This window comes from Nicotiana sylvestris, chromosome 9, assembly GCF_000393655.2.
Source record: "Nicotiana sylvestris chromosome 9, ASM39365v2, whole genome shotgun sequence".
Lineage (NCBI taxonomy): Eukaryota > Viridiplantae > Streptophyta > Magnoliopsida > Solanales > Solanaceae > Nicotiana > Nicotiana sylvestris.
Window position 1 is genome coordinate 36,579,815 of NC_091065.1, and position 17,724 is coordinate 36,597,538.

Genomic DNA, 17,724 nt, shown 5'->3' on the forward strand with positions numbered 1-17,724 from the left:
TCAGGTGGAACCAATACAGGTGGATTGGATAAATAACCTTTGATCTGGTCAAATGCCTCCTGACATTCTGCCGTCCATTCTATCGCGGCATCTTTCCTCAGCAATCGAAAGATGGGTTCACAAGTTGTTGTGAGCTGAGCGATGAATCTGCTGATATAGTTCAACCTTCCCAACAGACTCATTACTTCTGTTTTGTTCCTCGGTGGCGGCAATTCCTGGATGGATTTGATCTTTGACGGATCCAACTCAATGCCTCGCCGACTGACGATAAATCCTAACAGCTTTCCAGATGGAACACCAAATGCACATTTGGCTGGGTTGAGCTTAATGTCGTACCTTCGAAGTCTTTGGAAAAACTTCCTAAGGTCTGCTACGTGGTCTTCCTGACGCTTGGATTTGATGATCACATCATCTACGTACACTTCGATCTCTTTGTGTATCATATCATGGAACACAGTAGTCATTGCTCTCATGTACGTTGCCCCAGCGTTCTTCAAACCGAATGGCATTACCCGATAGCAATAAGTCCCTCATGGCGTAATGAAAGCTATTTTCTCTGCATCTTCTTCATCCATCAGAATCTGATGATACCTACCGTAGCAATCCACAAAGGAGCCGATTTCTCGTCCGGCACAATTGTCGATCAAGATATGGATATTGGGCAATGGAAAGTTATCTTTTGGGCTTTCCCTGTTCAGAATGCGGTAGTCGACGCATACCCTGATCTTCCCATCTTTCTTTGGTACTGGCACCACATTAGCCAACCAATCAGGATATCGAGTGACCCGAATAACCTTTGCTTGCAGCTGCTTGGTTACTTCTTCTTTAATCTTCACACTCATATCTGTCTTGAACTTCCTCAGTTTCTGCTTGACGGGAAGGCATGCCGGGTCAGTGGGCAATTTGTGAACCACTAGCTTGGTGCTTAAACCCGGCATGTCATCATACGACCATGCAAAAACATCTTTAAACTCAATGAGTGCTTTGATTAATTCTTCCCTGATGCCAGGCTCAATGTGGATGCTGATTTTGATTTCTCGGACATTATCCGCATCCCCTAGATTTACAGCCTCGGTGTCATTCAGATTAGGCTTGGGTTTCTCTTCAAATTGGCATAGTTCTCGGTTTATTTCTTCGAAGGCTTTATCCTCATCATATTCAGACTCATCGTCATAATCGATCTCTTGTATCATTAAATCAGAGTCAGATTGATTTATTAGACTAGGTCGAAGATCCGTCGTGCATGCCATGTCATTAGAACCAGTAAAAAGAGAACTGTTCAGAAAGAGAAAAGAATAAAACAAAATTAAAATGAGACAAGAAAAAGAATTTTATTAAAAATGCGGGATAACAGGGTTCACACTTTTACAAGACAAAATGAGATTTGGATTACACCCTGAATAATCCGAAAAACAAGAAAGCAAAAATCAAAGCCTACTACCAGGACTCAAATCCTGTCCTAATATTTGATTCGCAAAATTAATTCATGTTTTAACTGAATTTAGCTACATGATTCCGATTAACTTAACGTTGGCGATACTAAAACCCTTATGAATAAGGAACTTAATCAATTTTGCCAAACTGATTTAATAAAGCCATTTTTACGTTATTTTCTTCTATTTTAATTATTTGACAGTTTAATCAGTAATGAACATGCTTAAATATATACTACCTAATAATCAGGTTAAAGCAAAGCATTATTTAATACATCGCTACAATATGCCTAATTATGCAAAACAACGGCGATTTACAGAATAATAATACATGAAATAACATAAATGCAATTAATAAAAAAACTAAATTAAAAATTTAAACTTCCATTCTTCATTTTCAGCTTACAAAAGGCCAAAATTACAGTTGTGTACCTGGTATTGTCAATATAAGAAGAAGAAAGTCAGCCACGTAGTACGTAACACAGCAACAACAATAATAACCAGCAATCCAGTCAACAGAAATCCCATTGACAAATTTGAAAATCAAAATAAAATCCACAAACACCAACAACAAACAACGGACAGAAACCAAGGAAATTTCCAGATTTTGAAAGGCTAATTAATGTTTAACCCTTCTTTTCTAAACCCGTATATCAGAATATTTATCAGGTGTGTACTACTCTCTCTTCTAATTTCCAGCTCTTTTTATTTGTATTTTTTTTCTTTTCTTTTTCTTTCTTGAAAGTTTTAATATTTTTCGGATTTTTCTTTCTCTCTTAAATATTCAGCTTTTTTCTCTCTCTATCTCTATCTTCTCCCCTAAAATCTGATCAAGCCTCCTATATTTATCACATCCCCAAACCCTTTAATTAATTAATAAAACAACCATTTTCTCCTACCAAACTCATTATCTTCCCACTCATCCCCATTTTAATCCCACTAAATTAAACAAATATATCAACCTCACCCCATTACATCTTGTCCCCCATGCTTATTATAAATAATTACATATTCCCTTCCACTACATTATGTCTTGTCCCCCATTATATTAAACAATTATATTACCTACACCTCATTACCTTTTGTCCCTCATGCTTAGCATAAAGAATTACAAAATGTACAATTCCTAAACTACCCGTCCGACCTTATTGCAATTATCATTTTACCCCTGAATGTACTGCAATTTACCAAACTACCCCCATCAGCTATAACCAATCAATTAATCAAACTTAACCAAAATATAACCAATATGACCAATTTCTACACAAATTCAAACAACAAATCACATGAACACGATTTCTGAACCAATTCAACAACAATATCACATGAACACAAATTGAACAACAAAGAACAACTAAAATTTTGATTGAACAATATTTTTAGCAACAAACAAACCTACTTTCAGATTCAATCAACAATAACAACAAACAAGTATATTCAGATTTCTAAATTCAATAATCATTTGAACTTAAAATCAACTCTAACAACATTACAACCAACAATTCCTATATTAAACTTAAACAAGATTATGAGACAAACTCAAGAAATAATCATAAATGATGAACAATAAACAAGAAAAATCAAACTTATACTAATTTCGGATTCAAGAACAATCAAACAAAGTATGAACATAAATGAAAAGATTCAACAACAATAACAAGCAAGTTTTATTCAAATTCGAATTAAACTTGTATTAAGCTTAAACAAAACAAATAAACTTATTCAAATCACTAAACTTCAAATAATCAATTGATCTTTTAAAATTAAATCCAACAAAATTATAACAAAGATACATGATTCCAAAAAATTAAAACATAACTTCACATTAAATCACTGAATTAAAAACGAACTTCAAACAAAGATGAACATGAATTAAATCTATTTTTAAACAAAAAAACATGACGGATTCACATGATTAAACCAACATACTCCCCGACTACAACTAAATTCTTTTTAGACAAATAACAAGATCGAACAAGAACCAATTATGAGCTTAAACTTGAATCTAACAATATTAACAATTTCTGAAAAATACATAAAATACATGAAACAAATTGAAGAAATAATTAATTAAATTTCAATTTGAATCTAACAAATATTAAACTAACAATTTCACATGAACAACTGAAAAATTAACAAAACAATGAACATGAACAAAACAAAAATCAAACATCTACCGATTTTAGATTCGAGAAATATCAAAACGAAATACGGAAAAAAAATAAAACTCAAAATCTACTAACCGGATCGAAACGACGAACAACGACTAACTAACGACGACCTCGGACTATGTAGGGACTGTTTTGATGACCCCCAACCAAAACTCGAACAGAAAACTCGACGTACCGGACCTCGACTCAACGAAAGACCCTCGAACTTTGACGAAACGAAGAAGATGAAGCAACAGCAGAAGCAGAAACGTGAAGCAGAAGCAGCTGGCCATGGCGAAGAAGCAGCAGCGGTCGCGAGCAACAGGTGAAGGAGCAGAAATAGCAGCAGCAATCGCGTGGTTGCAGCAGCAGTGACGACGATGCTCGTTTGGACGAAGACATGGTCGACGTCGGCAGCCATGAAAGCTTGAGCTTGAGCTTGTTCATGGCTGCTCGGAGACGAAGAAACATCGAAGGTGGTCGACGACGCGACGGACTGTGTGCGACTGGCTGGACAGAGCAGCAATATCGCGATGATAGTAGGGTCGTTTGGTCGTTTGGATGAAGAACGAAGAAGAAGCAGCAGCCATGAAAGGCTACTGCGTGTGTGCATTTTTACTGTGTATGTGTGTGTGCGTGTTGACATGTGTGTGTGTGAGTGTGACGGGGTGAGGGGGAAGGGCTGGAGGGGTGGTCGTTGGGCAAGGGGGAAGGGCAGCCATGGTTGTGAAAGCTTGAAGAAGGAGAGCAAGAGAGGGGGCGGGTGGTTTTTTTTTCAACAGTGAATATTTTAGGGTTTTGTTAAATGAAAGATAGGGAAATAGGGGTGTTGGTCTTTGGGGTTATGGACTGGGTCGACCATCGAGGTACAGGCCCCAGAGGCACCCAACATTAACCAAAACCCATTGCCAATGCACCCCGAAGCCCACAAGATCGAGCTTGTGCACGAAGGAGGGGAGCCGAAGAAACCCTCACAGACAGTGATGATGATCCGTGCCACTCCGAAAGAAAAATCGATCGATGAGGAAGCAGGGGTACAGTTGAAGGGGGAAGATGTCAAGCCAGTGGTGATATTGGGGAAGAATCCATCTGCCGCTACAAGGAAACCAGAACCAACCAAGTTGGTAATAACGGGAGCATCATCTGCACCCGTGGTTGTTGTGAAGGGGGTCTGCAGGGAGAGAGCTTCCGGGATCTGCACCCAAGGAAAATTATTTTATTTTGGATTTTTTGGGAGTGATTCTCATATAGGGCAAAAATTACGTGCTCACATGAGCCACTGTATCTTTTATGTATTTAGCATACTTTGGAATTTCACGAAGCACATCAACAAGTGGGATATTCAATTGAACCTGGCTCAACATAGAGAGGAATTTTGTGAACATGCGATCATCATTCTTTTTCTACAATCTCTGGGGAAGAGGTGATGGTGGTCTTGGGGCCTCCACTGGCTCTGAAATTTCAGCAGCATTCTTTGGCTCTTGAGTCACTTTAGGGATCAACTCTCCCTCAGGTATGGCTTGTCTTTCTTTTTCTTTGGCACTTCCTCTAGCTCCCTCCCGTTTCTAAGTGTAACTGCATTCACTTGAGGGTTCTTTTTTGTATCACTGGGGAGGGCGCCTGCAGGTCTAGTGTTTTGATTTGTTGCTAACTGCCCCATTTGCCTTTCAAGATTTCTGAAGTCGGTCCTGAGTTGCCGATTGTTAATCAACAACTTCTTTAGCAGATCATTGGTACTTTCTTCCATTTGTTGGGGTGGTTTCTGAGGCTGATTGAAATTCCCTTGGGTTCTATACTGATTCTGGTTCTGCTGATTTCCACCCCATGAGAAGTTGGGATGATTCATCCAATTTGGATTGTAAGAATTCCCGTATTGTGCATGCTGATTCGGTGGACTTCTGTTCTATTGTCTCACATAATAGATGGATTCTGGATTCGTGGGGCACATATCACTCATATGACTGTCGCCACAGAGTTCGCAGCAAATAGTCATTTGTTGTACATGTTGCATTGTATGTGGTTGTTGCATTGTCATCCTAGTCATCTGATTGGCCAGCTTTGTAATATCGGCTCTCATGGCTGACACTTCGTCTAACTCAAGTAACCCAACTAATTTTTGCTTAACTGTCTTTCGTGAATCACCCTCACCTTTCCAGTTATTATCATTAGTAGTGAAGTTATTCAACAAGATTTGGATTTCATTGTATGGTCTGGCCATGTAACTACCCCCACAAGCTGAATCAAGATTCATCTTTGAAGCATCATCTAACTCATCTACAAAAGTGTGACCCAATACCTCGTCTGTCTGGCAATGATGAGGACAGTCTCTGAGCATCTTCTTGTACCTTTCCCATGCTTGACGCAGTGTCTCGCCAGCTCGTTGTTCAAACCCAAGAATTTGATTCCTCAATACCTTTGTTTTCTTAGTGGGGGAAAAACTTGATTAAGAATTTCCTCGCCAGATCATCCCAAGTACGGATTGAATTTGCTGGCTCTTTATTAAACCACTCCTTAGCTTCCCCAATCAGTGAAAAGGGGAAAAGTGTCAGCCTGACATAGTCCTTGGAAACGTTCGGATAGTTGTAAGTATTCATAATTTCCAAGAAATTCTGAATGTGCCTCTGCAGGTCTTCATGAGGTAAACCCACAAACAGCCCTGTGGATTGGATCAGCTGCACCATGTATTGTTTCAGCTCAAAGTGGCCAGTGATGTCAGGCTTCACAATAGCCTGAGTCATATTTGCCAGACTGGGCCTTGCGGCTTCAATCACCGCGCGTTCCTCATTACCTTCCATCTCAATTGGCTATGGTTGAACTACGATGTCCAACTCTCTTTCAATTCTGGTTCTAGCGTCCACCTCCCTCCTTAATCTGTGAAGTGTTCGTTCAATTTCGGGATCGAGAGGAAGGAGATTGTTTGCACTTCTACTTCTTCGCATTCAATAGAAACTCCTGCATTAGCACAAACAAAGTGAACTGAGAGTTAAAACTCGAATAAATAAGTAATAAAAGCTCAATTCAGTCAAGTAGCTAATTTCTAAGTCCCCGGTAACGGCGCCAAAATCTTGTTGCGACCAAAAATACTCATGCAAGTGCACGTGATCATTAAGTAATAGAGTAGTGAGTAGAGTATCGTTCCCACGAAGACTATGATTAACTGTTGACTGATTCAAACCCACTTTTTGTATCTACCCAAGAGATTGTTCACAAAAGAGAGATGTAGTTGTTTTACTACTTAAACTATAAAGAATTAATCTAACTAAAGCAAGTAACTAAACGAATAGCAATTTCGAGTAACAAACAGTAGGAAAGGATATTTCAGGGTCACGGGCATAGTTAACAATCGTGTTGTGTTCTTGGCTTAGAATGACTAATCAATTTATCTGGGTTATTGATTGACAGGGTTGATATTACTCATAAGAATCTGTCGAGTTCTTACTCGCCTATTCAAGTCAACTCAATACCTATATGTCTATGGAATTAAGATTAACAAGAACGCATTTACAATTCCTGTATTTCAACCAAGCAAGGCAATTGGGTATATGTCTATCCCAATTGCGAATCCGTTCCCCGAGACCCGGATTCAAGAACTTGCTCTATTTAATTCTATATGCAATCTAAAGTTTCCACTTTCGAGTTCAACTAAAGATTCGTAGATAGTATTTCACTGTTAGCTACTCAGCAAAATAATTGAACGCAGAATTAAATAAATAACCCAATATGATAAACCCACTTTATCAAATTAAACTCCAAACAACAACATTCATGTTTTACCCATGACCCCAGAACAATGGGTCTTAGCCACTCATACTAGTGTTCATCCCAAATAAGTTCAATTTCATCACAAAATAGCAAAAACAAGAAAAGAAAAGAAGAACTTGATGGTCAAAACTCCTCCTTGCCTCTTGCCTCTTGCCTCTCTATTTCTTGCACTAAACTATGAAAACCCTTGATGATTTAACCTTGGGCGAGCTTGACTTTATATAGGTTAAGTGGGTTTCTCTCCAGATTTCCAATTTTACCCCTAAATAACGTTTTTCCGGACACGCGCGAGCTCGCGCATAACTTCGCGCGTTTCTTCGTGCATGATTCTGCCTCAGCCTTTCTTACGCGCGAACTCCTGCGCGCCTTCGCGTGTTTTTTCGCGCACCTGGAGCTTGATTTCGTCCATTTTTTATTCTCGTCCTTGCGCGCACTCAACTCCGAGGGGTTGTTCTTGCTCATAAATCATTCCAATATCCTCTTGAAAGCATCATACAGGCTCCTCGTCCTGCAATGTATACATATCATAATTAAAGCCTATTTTTCATCAATTAACCATAATATGTCATTGGATATAATCAAGCGGGAGCATAAACAATAGCTAAATCACCTAGATTTCGCCTATTATCAATTGTATTACACGCACAACCTCCTGACATAAGCGTTTATTATATACGGTTTGAACGAATTTAAGTATTCAATTGATAAATGCTAAGTTTGGTGACCAGCATGATAAAGTGGCACAAATATAAATATCATTTAGGTTGTTCTGCCTTTTATTCATGAAGATAAAACTTTTGTTGCGTATAACAAGAAAAAGATAGAAAAAGCTCGATTGGAATTACGCATGACCACATTTTCTCAATCCTTGCGCACAACAAAAGTATGGACAATATGTAACGAATGACTTGAAAAATTATATATTGTAAGAGGTTTGGTTGATATGTTGAATTAATTCATTTTACTGTATAAGATAACATAATATTTAGTTGGTCGCATAAGAAATTTAATCGTTGCATGAATTACTGCAATGTTGAATTGTCAGTATTAATGATATATCCACATCAAAGTTATGCTACAATTTGTGTATTATTTTATGCAGGATAAAATATAGAATAAGAATATGCATATTAACAATGAGGGAATTAAAATATTTAAAGAAAAAATGCCCTTCAAAATTATCTAATTCATGTATAAAATTCTCCTCATTACTAACCACTACATAAACAATAACTACGTTATAACTCCTGCTATCAACCAAACTACTTTACAAAAAAAAAAAAAAGTCCTACGTTCTTGTCAAGTTTTTTAATGAAATTTATGTAAATTGCAGAAGTAATCGTAGCAATTGGTCAAAATAGACATTCTAGCTCATTAACTAAGATGTAAATTAGCATTAGGATTAGGAAAAGGTTCAAGTAGCAATGATGGAAAACTTAGACTATCTAAAGGCGAAAAGGATTACCTACTTCTACTATCCACATTAATTAATCACATGTACGTACTAAGATTCCTTTCGAATTTGCGCTAGTTACTTTCACTAACTCAAAGCTTTTCAAGAAAATGGGCTCAGACTTTCCATTTAATTTAGGCAAGTATCTTCTTCTCTGTCTCCCCATGCATAACTTAGGTGTAACATTTCAATGTCATCTAAACTTTCTCACCATCTTCTAATTTGTTATTCATTACTTCCTCGTTTTAATTTATGGAAACATTTTTGCTTTTTCAGAATCAATTTGACTAATCTTTGAAACTAAATTAGATTAAGATTAACTAAATATTTAAAAATTAAAGATAGTCAAAATTTATACGAAATGTACCGCAATTCTTCTCAAATCAACATGAATGCATTTCAAAGTAAAGTTTACATAGTTTGATTTTCAAAAAGCAAAATATTAATATAAATTGAACGGAGAGAATACTATTCATGGTCCCACCCCAATTTAAAATACAAAGAGTAAAAAAATAATTAAAGAAATCCCACCTGCGCACTTACGAGTGTAGTTGAACTATTAATGAAGTTAATGAAAATTATACAAGGTTTGACATGCACTAGAAACAAAAAAATATTAGTAAATGCTCCCTCCAACAGGTGTTTAACGGGTCGCGTTGACCCGTTTTCGGACTGGCCCAGACTGGTATTAATCCGGACCTGCCCGTACCAATGGTAAGGGACCGGGTAGGGCTGAGTTTGGGGGGTTAGGGGGTTGGGACGTTTATATTTTTCTTATCGGTCAAACCCGGTCAAGGGAAAAATACTAATGAACCGGTTAACCGGACCGGACCAGTTCAACGGTTATTTTCTGATTTTTTTTAAAATCCATTTGACTGCCCAACAGATATTTTGCAAGAATAACCCTTTTTGGGCAATTGTTTTTTTTACAAAACGACACTTTAGGTAATTACTAATTTAGTCATTTGGAAAACTATAAATACACCACCATGTTCTTTATTTCGTCACTTATCTCTCATTTCTCGAACTCAAATTCTCAATTCAAGTTAAATCATGCCTCGTACTTCTAGAGTGCGCTCATATGTTTGGGAACACTTTGAGGTGGTAAAAGAAAATGAAGAAGTTCACAAAGTAAAGTGCAAGAATTGTAGTCGAGTCTTAAATCTTCGTCTAAAGTAGGTGGGCACATGCTGTTTAAGAAGGCATATGAAGAGTTATCTTGAGCGCCCTCCAGAAATTCGTATTTAACTTGATTTAAGATAATTTGTGTTATTTTAAAATTATTAAATGTATTTATACTTAATGTTTTAGTTTGTTTGATTAATTTAAAATATTATTATAGAATAAAATTTTGAAATGAAACTATGAAAGCCTTTGAAGCTTGATCCTTATATATCAAGTTATTATAACACTCTTGTGTCCAGTATAAGACTTATACTATAAGTTATATTTTTTTCATGTTCGTTGTGTTATCTTAAATCGAATGAATTTTTCAAATAAAAAGGTTTTAAAGCCTCTGAAATTTATTCAAACACATCTTTTTATAAGATTATTTTTGTATTTTTTATTTTTACTTTATATTAATATAAATTACGATAGTTGTACAAAATATAAAAAAATTAAATAAACCCGACCCGGCCCGGCCCCGTAGACGCGGAAACGTTCCGGTTCAATATATAACCGGACGGGCCCGAATCCGTTAAACCCGGTATGGAAAAATCGGTATCGGGCCCGAATTGGTGGCCGTCCAGTCACTTTTTTCTCAACCCGAACCGGCCCGGCCCGGCCCACCCATTTGACACCTTTACTCCCTCCGGTCCATAATATGTGATTTTTTAGCTTTTGGCACCCCTCTTTAGAAAATACGAACTCTTAGAGAGAAAAAAAGATGAATTCACTAAATTACCCTTAATTAATCGTTACTTTAATGCATTGGTGGAACAACACACCACAGAACTTACTACCACTACACATCACCAGTATCCACAAACACAAACGTACCCCCACTATTGGCTGGAGATGAGCCTACAAGAGCATGCACTAACCTTCACGATAGAAGTGGAAGGGCAGGAGGTGATACTGATGTTACAAAATCCGGCAGACATTGCACAAATAGTCACGGAAGGCATGAGGATGGGGATGGAACTATACAACCAGTATCTATGGGCCATGCATCCACCCTTATCAATGCAACATGTTCAAACACACACATCACTCCCACCACTGTACTACAACCAAACAGCTTCGATGGATCTCATATTCTATCCACCACATATTCCATCACACTCTCTGGTCTCATGGATACAACAAAGGTCAGCTCTCTACATCCCATCTCCCTTGTATGCATAGGCAACACCATACCACCCCACCCCAGTACGTCCCCAACAAGTAACTTCCAACGGACTCGACGAAATAGAATAACTAGAAGTGGCAGCGACAATGGTGGATATCAGGGAAACACGGCCCATCCTGTGCTTCCTAAACAGCAACAAATATTACGACCTCAAAGAACATTATGCAAGAAAAGTGATCATCGTGTACCCCCAGGAGCTTCAAAGTTGTTCACTAAATCTACGCCCTACAAACAACCCCGAGGTAGGAAAATACGGACTAGTTTTGATACCCTCAATGAGGGGACCAACAATGACCCAAGTGGAGCCACAACAGACTCCACCAACACCAACAACACACAGTAATCAAATGCAGTTCATAATTTGGAATTGTCGAGGAGCTCAGTCCCAAGACTTTAAGAGAAACTTTCGGTCGTTACTCAATTACCATCAACCTGCTTTGGTGGCACTTCTGGAGACCCATATCCAAGATCATGTTCACCTGAAGAAAGAATCTGGTTTTCCCAACATGGCAGAAGCACCAGCTCAAGGACATTCAGGGGGCATAGCCTTATTGTGGCATGGCGACTTGCTTAAACTTGACCAAATAGAAGTGACCCCAGAAGCAATACACTCTATTGTCCTGGTACCACCTAACCCTAATAATTGGTTATTTTCAGTTATATATGCAAAAAATGATAGGCATGCACGTAACTGTCTATGGGATCATTTAAGGACATTGCATGATAATATTAATATGCCTTGGTTAATGGGGGGATTTTAATGAAATAACACGTGCAAATAAAAAATATGGAGGAGATCTCGTTAATAATTCAAGATGTGATAAATTTATTCATTGCCTTGATTATTGTAATTTACTGGATTTAGGCTTTAGAGGCAGTAGATATACCTGGACAAATAAATGGGGTCTAGCTAATAGAATTCTAGAACGTTTAGACAGATTCGTTTGTAACTATGATTGGCTCAATTTATTTGCTGAAGCCAACGTACAACACCTTCCTAGAACTTATTCGGATCACTGCCCGTTACTACTCAATTTAAAGCATAAATTCAGTCGTAAAAAAATATTCCGATTTGAAACAATTTGGACATCGCACCCATCTTTTCCTTATCTTATTACAAATAATTGGACTCCTAATAAGCCTTTATGTCGCGCCCCTTTTTCCCCTCCTCGCAGGGAGAGGTCTGGGTTTCGATATTCCATGGGGGTAGTAACTCATTTTCTTTTGGGAATTGGGTATTTGAAGAGTCGTCACCTAAAGAATTATGGTGCATTAGGGCACCTAGAGTGATTAACTCTTGAATTGGTTTGCATTATCAGAGATTAGGGTAAGGGCTCGAAGTAACCTCGAGGGGAAGGTGTTAGGCACCCCCCCTTGGTCCACAACTGTGGGTTCTGGCTGAACTTGTATTCACAAATTAGTCTATATAAAATAACAGTTGAATCAAATAGGTGGCAAGTAAAGCACGTTGGGGTAACTCAAGTAATAGAATAAAGATTTTTGAACAAAGTTGTAAACAAAGGTTTTAAATAGGAGAGGAATTTTGGTAAAGGGGGAGTCCTAGGTTGGTTAGCCAATAGGATCACCTCACACAATGTCCGGTAAATACTCTTTGATGAGGGGCTACACGTGACATTAGCGCGTAGTCATCATATCCCATATCTACCATTCACATCCCCTTATTGGTCATGCAAAGCGAGTGTTTAGTTAGCGATATCTATTATGTGATGTTACTCGTCCCTTCTTATTGGTCCCAAAGGGATTTAGGACCTCTACCTATATGTGGTTCTAAACAGACCCCTAAGGTTTTAAAGGTGAAAATTCTAAGGCGACATGCAAAACAGTTAGGACTTTAGCACTTAAAAGGAAGCAATTAGAGGCTCAAAGTTTCCTCCTCAAATAAGGCATATAAACAGCATGACTCAAACACAATTAAGGGCTTTTATTAAACAGCATCTTAAGGCAGGATGTCTAGGTGAATAAGCAAAAGACAAGCAATTTACTTTTTATAAACTTAGGAGTAGTGATCCTAGAAGTTGCCTATTGATTTTAAAGCCTGTTAGGATCAGAAAACATTAAGCAATAGAAACAGTTTCAGAGATGCAGTTTTGAAAACGCCCTAAAGGCTTGCCTATACGCGGAGTACTGATGACTACATTTATAGTAAAACAAAATTGGTTTTGAAACGGCCTTCTTTAATACCTATAGGCATGCTGTCTAATGATAGATTGAGACAATTTAAAAGAACTTATTTCAGGAAATATAAGCTATTTAATTAAACCAATTCAGAAGTGAACTAAGCGTGGACTAAGTTGAATTATTCAGACTAGTTTAGATTGACAGGCATAATTTCGAGTATGGTTCCCTATAGGCATGATATCTAAGTATAATACTGATTTTAAAGATTCGCAGGCATGGAAACATACATACACTTGTTATGACAGAATCTGGGTTAAATTACATCCTATAGGCATGACATCTATTTGTTAAGCTGATGCAGACATGAAAACACACATAAACACTTGACATAACAGAATCTGGATTAAGTCCTATAGGCATGGTATCTACTGATTTTAAGACATTGCATATATGATTTCTATTATGGAATTGTTTGAAACCTATAGGCATGGTTTCTAGCGTGACAAGATGTAAGGCCCTATAAGTATGATTTCTACTTGGTAAAGCAATCAGATTTAAATGTAAAGTCCTATGAGCATGATTTCTACCCGTGTTACCCCATAAAACATGTATCTACCCATCCCTTTCACTAAATATCCCAATATTTATTTACAAGTTATTACAGATCAATAAATGAATTACATAAGTAAATAAGAAAACAAGAAGCTATTTTATAGGGAGCCTTCGATTAGGACCGGATTCCCAAAGCCTCCAATGACTTCAAATGCCTCAATTCCATCGTCGGAGTCTAGGTGCATCAAAGTTCCTTTAGGATCTCAAGGATCCCGGGCAGTGCTTGCACCTAGACTTGGTAACCAAAAATTGAATAAGTACAGTATGGAAGGGCCAGGCTCAGTATGCCAGAGTTCAGAGGGTTCTCAAGGGGATCCCAAGGCAGTACACATACTAGAAGGGGCAGAACTTATTGACTTAGGAGTAGAGTGAAAATGATTGACACAAGTTGAAAGGTTTTAGTGAAAAACTACATAAAAGGAAGTATGTTTGAAAGTAATTTAGTAAAACACCGAGACTGTTTGAAAAGAGATTATAGAAATGAACAGAAGTCCAAACACAATACCTTAGGACAGGTTCATACACAGCCAAGAGTCACAGCACCAAGGCAGGTTCAGTAGTCACAAACAGAGGTCAAGGGGTTTGGGGATACATAGGACACATAATTAAGCAAAGATCTAGGAATTGGTATAGACATGCTCAGAAGCAGCTGACCAGACATAGTCACAAAACTAGACAAAAGAACAAACTCATATACAGGGGTGATAGGGATTTGGGGATTCATGGAACATATGATGGCAAGCACATAACACGTAAGTGATAATTGGTATAGACATGTTCATAAATACACAGAGGGGTAATATATTAATCTTAAGGGAGGGGAGTACATAATAATGTTAACATCAACGACAAGTTTCACTATAAAACCATAAATAGAAGCAAACTAGAAACATGATAAACTGAAACAATGAGAGAATCATATTGTTGTTGGAACTTTGAATTGAAACTAGAACATACCAGTAAAGATAATAGTAAGCAAAGTGAAAAAATAGGAGAACATAATGGTTAGCCTTAGCTTGCAGCCAGCTAATTTAGAGCTGTAGCAAGTAGCACAAAAGAGAGCAGAAAATTTTAAGTGTGAGAGATAGCTTTTGAACTAAGAGTGTTCGTGTGATGTGTTAATGAAAGACTAAGGTATTTATAGTTTGAAAGCAGGTAACAAATAAGGTAAAAATCAAAGTACATTAGTAATTAAGGAACTCAGAATCGGTCAGTCAGAATATTAAGGTAAATACTCCCCTTAATTTAAGGGAATTAACTCAAATGGTAAGAACAAGTGATAAATAAGGAAAGAAATCAGTATACAACTAATAAAGAAAGATTCAAATTCGGTAAGTATAGGGTAGACAATTAGGGCTAAGTTCAGAAAGCTCCTATTAAGGAAATAGTTCAGTAAGAATAAACATAGCAAATGAGGTAGGAGAATCAGTTAATTTAAATAGACGAGGTAAAAATTTAGGGTTTAACAGAAGATCTTTCAACCAAACCATAAAATAAGGAATTCAGAATCAATTAAGAGGAAGTTATGATTCCATACTCAACATATAAATAGAGTAAGAACAACTAGACGTAGCAAACATGCATGGTCAATAATATCGATAGAAAGAGGCAAGTCTTGAACAATCAAGATGAACATAATCACATAAAGGTGGTATAAGTTAGGCTAAGAACTCAGTAAGAACATATTCGAAGCAAGGTAACCACAGAAACTTAACAAGAATCGAGCAGTCATGCTAACACACAGAACCAAACAAAGAAAATCTAGAAATATTAGGGATTTTAACATAGGCGGGTTGAAAAAGCAGTAAAAACATAGCATCAGTCGAGATATGCAAAGGATAAAAGTTTAAGCATAAAAATCGGTTTAAACAAAGTGTAGAAGAAGTTCCGAAAAAATCCTAACTTTAGAAGAAAGTGAAAACAACGTGACATCGATGATTTTTGCAAAAGAGGCTCAAGAACAGTATAAAACATAAAAGGAACAGACTCTAATCATTTAAAAATTGCACAGATCTAGAAGATGGAAACAAAAATTAGGGTTTCAGAAGAAACCCAAGAAGAGATGGAAGAACCTATTTAGAAACTTAAAGATCGTAACAAATATAGTGTGATCTTGCTCGAAATCACACCGGAGTAACCAAGAATAGCCCAAACAGCAAACCTTGAATACAAGTCGGCATGGCCCAGGGCCCTTGGAGGCCTCAGAGAAGATGAGCATGGCAATGGAGGAGCCATTGGAGGCTTAGGGATTGAAGGGTGGTCACCGGAGAAGACCGGAGAAAGGAGGCGGTTGAAAGGGGGCTAGGGTTAGGTTGAGAGAAGAGAGGATATGAGAGAATACAGAGGCGGCGGGCTTTTGGAAATGAGGCTAGGGTTAGGGGTCTTAGGAATTAAAAAAAGAAAGAAGTAATACGGGTCGTTGATCTAGGAGATCAACGGGTAGGATTTGATTTATATTGGATCGGGTAGATGGGTTTACGATTTGGGTCGGGTATTTTAATAGGAAATTGGGCTGGGGCTGGGTTCAATTTAGGCTGTAATTGAAATGCAAATCTGACTATAATTTAAATAGCCAATTTTTGCTATATTAATTTATAATAAATATAAACAATTTCTGAAAAATAATTTTATGCACCAACATAATTTAAAATATATATTTATCATTTTAAAAATATAGGGATCAATTTTACGCGTACAAAATATAATTATACATTAAATGGGCTAATATTGCAATTACATGCAATTTAGCTTAAAAATACCAAATGCAATTATAAAAATACATAAAAAATATGTTAATCATATTTTGGTATAAATATTGAAATTAAATGACTAAATCATCATAACAATAATTTAAAAATTAATTATTGGGAATTTTATGAATAAAAGGGAAGAAAATAAATCAATTTAAATTCCTAAAATTATGGAACAAAATTGTAAAAAACCTTGTGCATGCTTGTATATGCATTTACATGCTATTTTGAAAGAATTTATTCATATTTAAAATATATAGAGAAAAATTGGGTATCAACACTTTATTAAATGCTATAGAGGATTTCACTGAAGAGGTTCAACATTGGAATCGGCACACTTTTGGGAACCTTTTTAAAAAACAAAAGAACATACTAGCACGCCTAAGTGGGCTACAATCCTCTCCTTTTTACCCTACTAGCCACTTCCTCCAAATTTTAGAACAAGATCTTATAACAGAATTTAATCAACTACTAAGACTAGAGGAGGATTTTTGGCGCCTAAAATCAAAAATAAATTGGCTACAACAAGGGGACGCCAATACCAAATTTTTCCACCTCACTACACTCCAACGTATGAGATGGAATAGGATCACTGCCCTCAAGGACCTAGGTGGTAATTGGATAACGGAACAACCGCTGGTAAACTCCTTAATAATTAATTACTACAACACTTTTTTCACCCCTACTCATATTAAATCCCTCGTCAAGCTACCAAAACATGATAGTAATACTCTTACTAATATAGACCAATCACACTTGTCAAGACCTTTAATCATAAAAGAAATATACCAAGCCATACATTCTTTCCAACCTCTTAAAGCACCGGGGCCGGACGAGCTACATTCTTATTTTTACCAAACATATTGGCCTCAAATTTCACAAACAGTAGTAACCTTTTGTAATGAGGTTTTTACTTCTGGAAAAATACCAATTCAAATTAATGCAACATACCTCTGCCGAATTCCAAAATTCAAAAATCCTTCAATCACTCAATATCGCCCAATCGGGCTCTGCAACACTATCTACAAAATTATAACTAAATTAATTGTATGTCGTATAAAGCCTTTAATTA

The 17,724-nt window shown here is 37.1% G+C and overlaps 1 non-coding gene across 1 annotated transcript; it reads left to right on the top strand.

Annotated features, from left to right (window-relative positions):
• The first annotated feature begins 5,889 nt into the window (after window positions 1-5,889).
• On the top strand, window positions 5,890-5,996 carry LOC138878787 (small nucleolar RNA R71). The gene has a single exon (XR_011402563.1). It is a non-coding gene; the product is annotated as a small nucleolar RNA R71 (small nucleolar RNA).
• The last annotated feature ends 11,728 nt before the right edge of the window (window positions 5,997-17,724 follow it).